The sequence below is a fragment of the Anopheles aquasalis genome, chromosome 2 (assembly GCF_943734665.1).
Source record: "Anopheles aquasalis chromosome 2, idAnoAquaMG_Q_19, whole genome shotgun sequence".
In the NCBI taxonomy this organism is placed as follows: domain Eukaryota; kingdom Metazoa; phylum Arthropoda; class Insecta; order Diptera; family Culicidae; genus Anopheles; species Anopheles aquasalis.
Genome location: NC_064877.1, coordinates 66,158,465 through 66,164,761, shown reverse-complemented (window position 1 = coordinate 66,164,761; position 6,297 = coordinate 66,158,465). Strand labels below are relative to the sequence as shown.

At 49.0% G+C, this 6,297-nt stretch overlaps 1 non-coding gene across 1 annotated transcript; it reads left to right on the top strand.

The window, feature by feature from the left end:
- The first annotated feature begins 5,959 nt into the window (after positions 1 to 5,959).
- Trnag-gcc (transfer RNA glycine (anticodon GCC)) lies at positions 5,960 to 6,030 on the top strand. The gene has a single exon. It is a non-coding gene; the product is annotated as a tRNA-Gly (tRNA).
- Positions 6,031 to 6,297: the final 267 nt, after the last annotated feature.

The window sequence follows — 6,297 nt, the reverse complement described above, 5'->3', positions numbered from 1 at the left end:
TCCAAGAAACCTTCGCGAACATTTTATCTTAGCAACGAGGGAAACCAAATAGGCTGCATGTCCAAGCTAGAAAACAGTTAATAATTCCACTCTTAAGTAGAGAAAAATAACCCCAACAGTGAAATTCCAAAGAGCAGTACAACAGTTCAACAAATCAGTTATCCCGTTTCCCTCCACAGCAATTCAACATTCGCCACCAAATGGAAGAATATTCATCGACTACCGAATTGCTGCTCGCTCGATACACAAGTGCGCATTAGAACATAAAGTAAGTATGCAAATCGCTCCCCGAATGCTATCAACGCGCCAACCAGTGTACCATAAATCCGCAAAAACCCCGCACGCCCCCCGCCACAAGCTCCATAAATTCGTCATCGTTCGTTTCAAAAAACAATGCAACCTCCCTATCGTTATCGCATTGACCTTTCCGTTCCGTCTATATAATTTTCCGCGTGCGTACCGAGAGGACCCCGGTGGCCCTAGCAAAGGCCACGGCCACTAATCACATGGCACCATCTCTGTGTTGCAAACAAACGCTTCCGCTAGCGAAGAGCCCCCGGGGCTGGTGGTTGCTCACGATGACTTCCCAGCTTACCCAGAGCCTACTGCCGCCGCGATTCGCCTCCACGGGAGCTGCAACCCTTGGCACCGGTGGCTATTGTAACGGCGCGTGTTAATCTCTTCGCGGTCCATTCGCGGTTTTCCTACAGACCTCGCACACAATTTCAAACAATTCATGAATAAATTTTCACCTCACTGGCCTCGCAATCCCGCGAACCAGTGGCCTGGAGCAGTGGCCATTTTGCACCAGCAACTCTTCCCTGGCAGCAGCCGGTGAAAGATGTTTTGTCGCAACCAATGTTGGCTGGTTCGTGAAATTGACCCGTCCTCTTGCTGTGTGGGGCTCTTACCCGGTCTGAGCGGTTTGGTGAAAATGTTCCATGTTCTCTCTCTTGTGTGCGCTCGCTCGCGAACATAATGCTCACTCCCGGGAAGGGTGCATCGAGGGTCGCCACCACCGGAGGTCGATGAATAATAAACCCGTGTACCCTGTGGCCATGTTCTGCATTCCTTTTCTGCCCCCGGAAAACCCTCATCCTCACCCTTTCGCGGCGTGCCAGCGCGAAAATGGTTCTTATCGATAATCCCCCGGCCTGGACGCTTCGGTCCAGCCCATCGACACCCGCGGGTGCGCTCGATCGAGGTGTCCCCGACACGATCACCCAGACCGAGCGTCTGGGTTGGCTGCAAATTGAATAAAAAGCCATTAAACAGAAATTATCTCGCTGAAAAACATTCCTTTTATGGTATTTATTCTGGCCCGCTAATGGATTGCCATTGTAAGGGACGCGCAGGGCCGCGAGGACCGTTCGCGAGGTCCGATGTAGCCTCAGGACCCAGGAGCTGGTTGGAACAGCAAGGAACCGAAGCACCGACGAGGGTAGATCGCACCAGAAAGCACCCTGGTGGTGCCCTCTGTTCACGGTCACGCCGATGCTATTCTGGAGCATCGAACCAGGAGGGGAAGGGAATGAAAGACGAAGTGTCAACTATGTTGCTCTCGTTGCATGCTGCTGGGAGCAAGGGCTTAATTGTAACGTAACGCGGCACGCATCGCCTTATGCTGGGGCACAATGCCCGCGTCGTTGCAGCCCCGTTGCTTGTTGGTACTTCTTAACATCCGATTAAATTGGCGCTCCGGTTTGTTCGTGGGGCCAGAGCCGTGCCAAGGAATTGCAATCGTCAATTCAATTAGCTTATGCCTGCCAGCCAGCAGCATGGCAGAGGGATATAGCATTGCACACCGTGGCACGCTAGACGGAGGGCTTTTGCGAACCTATTATTCATCTGTTCGTGCCTCATTCGAGGACGATTAGGTGTCTGGGGCTGGGAGATGGTCCCGGCAGGCCAGTAATTACCAAATCGTGCAGCAGCAACACGAGAAAGCGACGGAGTTCGCGAGCGCACGCGCACGCTCGAGATCCTTTAAACAAATGATGGTTAAAGCCCTTATGTTCATTAGACGATGGCTGTTTGTCTGCATTTCCCCCCTGTTTTTCCCGTTTAATTTATGTGTCTGTTTACACTGTGTTATTGTTTGTTTGCGTTGATTAGGGATTCGAGAGGGAACAGCGAGGGGGACCGCTGCAGCAGCATGAGAATGGAGTGGTTTTGGATTTTAGATTTTTATTTGCTCCGAAGCAGCATTATGGAGTTAACCGATTCCGTCGATGTATAGGAATGTTAGAAGGTTTGAAAAACTGTTACAAGCTTGTGTTTACATTTTTTGTAAAGCAGCAACAACAGCAAACAAACAACTCGTCCCCAAGTGCTCATTCCCTCTATGTTGCTCTAGGTTGCGCACCGACTTTCAGCAAACTGGGCGTCTCCATTAGCATGATTAGATCCCGGCAACACCCACCAAACCGAGGGTTATAAACGTACCATCGGTTGATGATGTGTCGTTTTGGGGGGTGAACGTGATCCACCTTTTTCGACACTTGATAGCTCAAAGATAGGTTAAGATTTAGGACAAAACTGAAACCCAGAAAGTGAACGGATAAATGATAAGCTATTTCAACTTCATCGTAAACACAGTAAACCTTCAAGTAAACTAATCACCAGCGCTCAAGTACGGGTTTCGAGCCCAAACACTCCTTAAAAGTCTCAACCGCTTCGATCGTCCGACGCGTCCATAATGCACGGGGCGAAAGATTTTATGTTCGTTAACAAGTCCATTTTGATGGCGATCACGGCGGTGAGTCACGGTGTGAGTGGATCCAATGTCCTCATAAAGTCGGTGGTCATAAAATGATCTCCCCTCTCTGGACCGCAATCCCATAAAAGCTTCATAATCTAATCCACTTTCCACTTGGATTAGGTGCCAGCTTCGGTGTAACTGTCCCTCCGATGACGCTCACTATAGTGGTGCCTGTCGTTTTTCGGCACAAGCTGGAAAACTCGGTGAGGGAGTTTTTGTAAAATGGTTCCCTCCGATCCCGTAGCACCAGCCAGCGACCGACTGGGCGGTGTGTGCGAATGTGGTGAACGTGATAAGGCACGCCTCGATGGCAATGGTTCGCCGGCACTTGGGGCAGTTTGGAATTGGGAGTCTAATTTACATACCTGCCTCTCTCCTCTGCTCTCTCTCTCTCGTTCTATCCGTTTTTCCAACCCAGGGACACGGTTGGCATGCACAATTTATGATGTCGGCATCCCAGGATCAACGACGGTTCAGTGGCCAGGGAACGGGAAGATCGGAGGAATGTTTGTTCATTTGCCAGCACACTTATGTATGAGTATATTTATATCTGGCCCGATAAGAGTGAGATCGTCCCGTTCAATTATCACCCCCCGGGTGCGGGAGGACTGCCTGGGAGTGGCTCGCACGCATTGCTCCACCCATCCACCCATCCACCCATGCTGCTCTCTAATCTGAGGCCATTTATTCAAGCAGGCACACTTTATTAGCACGCAATACAGCCCGGGCAGTCAGCATTAGGGCCACCAACGTGTTGTTTGGGGTCTTTGCGGGGCTATAAAGGGGGTAGCTCCAGGCGGGGAATGTGTATGTTTTTATGTGTGATGGCCAACGATATGACTGCCGTTGTGTCTGCAATTGCCCCGGCCAACGGCTGTGTGGTGTTGATGACGATGAACCCATTCTTTTGTTCCAAATGGTTACATCCACGGAAGATGGAAAAGAATTGGAATTTTAATTAAAAAATCCCTCATTTTAACGATTATCAAGAATGAGTTGCGCGTGATTCTCTATGGTGTAATGTAGCTGAGTGTTGTTGTGCTGACATGCACATGGAATTCATTTTATTATACCCATCCTTGGGTTAGAAAGGCTTCAACAATGAGCATTTCATCTCCAATGAAATAGTATTCTTAGCTTATCCAAAGCAGAGGAAGTAAATAGCGTGTACCGTAACATAGTCCATTGCTTCAACCATCGCCGCCATTCTCGACACATTGATTGATGATGATGATGCACCCGGAAAGCGGGCCCAGTATGAAATATTGAGTGTTCAAAGCGACCGCCAGAAGCAACCACCAAAAACACATCAACAGCTCGCACACCGCGCACACGAGCATCGATTTGATTGAATTATATCGAAATAGAGAGTGAGGAAAATGCTTCATATCTCCACACCATACCCCGAGTGAGTGTGTACCATGTTCGTGTTATTATTTCATCATTCTTTGTTACATAATTCCAACCGAATGCGATCACTGACACGATGCGATGCGAGTTTCAGCAAATCATGCGCAGCAACCACCACCCGCCTTCCGCCAGCAAGTGGCCATTGTTGCGACGGCGCTGTGGTTTTCCACAACCATGGGGGTTGTGAGGAAAACACTGGCAGGATGGGAAACGGTACATTTCCTAACCAAACAACCGAACAACCAATTCATTCGCACCGAACACAAGAAGCGTTGTAAGGTTGGAGAGTGAGGAAGAGATTGATTTTTCCCGATTTTCCCGGACGTTGGGGGCGGCCAGCGACAAAAGGAAAAAAGTCTTCCACCCAAAAAGTCCATCAGCAGGCACAGCTGTGTCCGAGGGGTTGGATGGATTCAATTTCTTTCGCAAATCGTTCGCTCGTTCGCCGGAATGAACGATTTTGCGGATTCGCTTCGACACTCCACTCCGATCCTAATGGAAGTGGAGTTCGGGAGTGTTGGAGCGAGGTGGTGTAGCTCACTCGCGTCATGCAATGTCATCAGCTTGCCCTGCTGCCCCCCGGGGGGGAAGCCATTACCACGGAGCAAGGGAAAAGGATAAGCTTCGGAATAAAAGGATCCCAGGGAAAAAAAGGGGGATCCCTTAGAGGGCGCGCCATCTTGCGCGAGTGCCGAGGGAGTTTTCCGCTGATGTTGAGCCGGAAGATTTATGGTGGCCCCCACCGGGGAGTGATGATAACAGAGTTTTTCGATACAATGGCTCGATCTGGATCCAACTGAGGGATGGATGGAAGAAGGAATCTAAGGGATGGTGGCGGAAAAAGTGCCTTTCGCGAAGCAAATTGGAATTTCGTTCCAGACAAGAGTTTCCACCAATCATCTGGCCGCAATCTGGTGCCGTTTGGTGCGCAAAGAATGGAAATACATAATCAAAGTTTGCGTTGCGCCGTTGTTTACTTTAGGTATTTTTTTTTTCGGGACGCTCCATCCGTCCACTCCGACCGACCGACCGACCGACCACAAAAGCGCACCTGTGTCCGGACCCAGCTCTCGGGGGGAGGAACTGCAACGCTTTCACCGCGGTACCACCCACCTTTCGTCGTTCGTCTCCTTTTAACTGGATATGGCCGTCCTGTCCGTGGACCGTCTTCAAGAGCAACCGGCACGCCCTGGCGGGGTTAGATAAGAAAACGGAACGGGAAAACCGCCGGGAAGTGGAGTGAACGCGCGTGATTTATGGAACCAAACAGAAGGGGACATAATGAAAAATTGCTGCCCCGGGAAAAATTATGGCCACATCGTCGTCGTGGAACGCGCGTTTCGGCGTTGGCAGGCGTTCACGGTGGAGTCTCTCTCTCTCTCCTTCTCTTCCTCTCCCCCTTGGGTCTCTTTGGTCTTTTTAACGGCTTTTCCTGCCCCACGATGGGACGGGGTTGCTCTTTTTTGTTTTTCACTTTTGGTGTTTGGGCTCCTATCCGGTGAGTTGTGGGTAAAGCAATTTTACTTTATGTTTAACTTTATGCTCCACTTGCAATTAGCTCGTTTATCATTTTTAAAGTTTCTCTGTGAAGTGATCCGCAGGTGCGCTAGGTGGTGATCATAAACACACATTGTGTTGTGTGCATTGTCGATCAGTCAAATTTTGTGAAGAACGGTACACATGGAAAAGCCAAGTTTGTGTTGCAAGGTTATATTGTGCAAAATTAATCTTAATTATGTTGATTATTTTATTTGACTAGATTTCTAAACAATGGGCTAATCATAACAAGCATCGGTGGTTCAGTGGTAGAATGCTCGCCTGCCACGCGGGCGGCCCGGGTTCGATTCCCGGCCGATGCAGAAATAGTTATCTTTTTATGCATGGATGATGATCCTCGATCATCGCGATCGTTGAGATCGAGCAAAAGGAGAACATCCTCAACAATCCATGAGTTTACTGTTTTTAGCTCTATTATCGTTTTTTTTGTGGAGTATGAACTACGTCATTAAATGAAAACATTGCAGTATTTGTCTTTGTTGTTCAAAGCATTTGTTCAGCTAAATCTGGCAAAATTTTACAAGAATTCCAGTGAAATAAATCAGCCCCAAATTGTTACTCCATAGGCA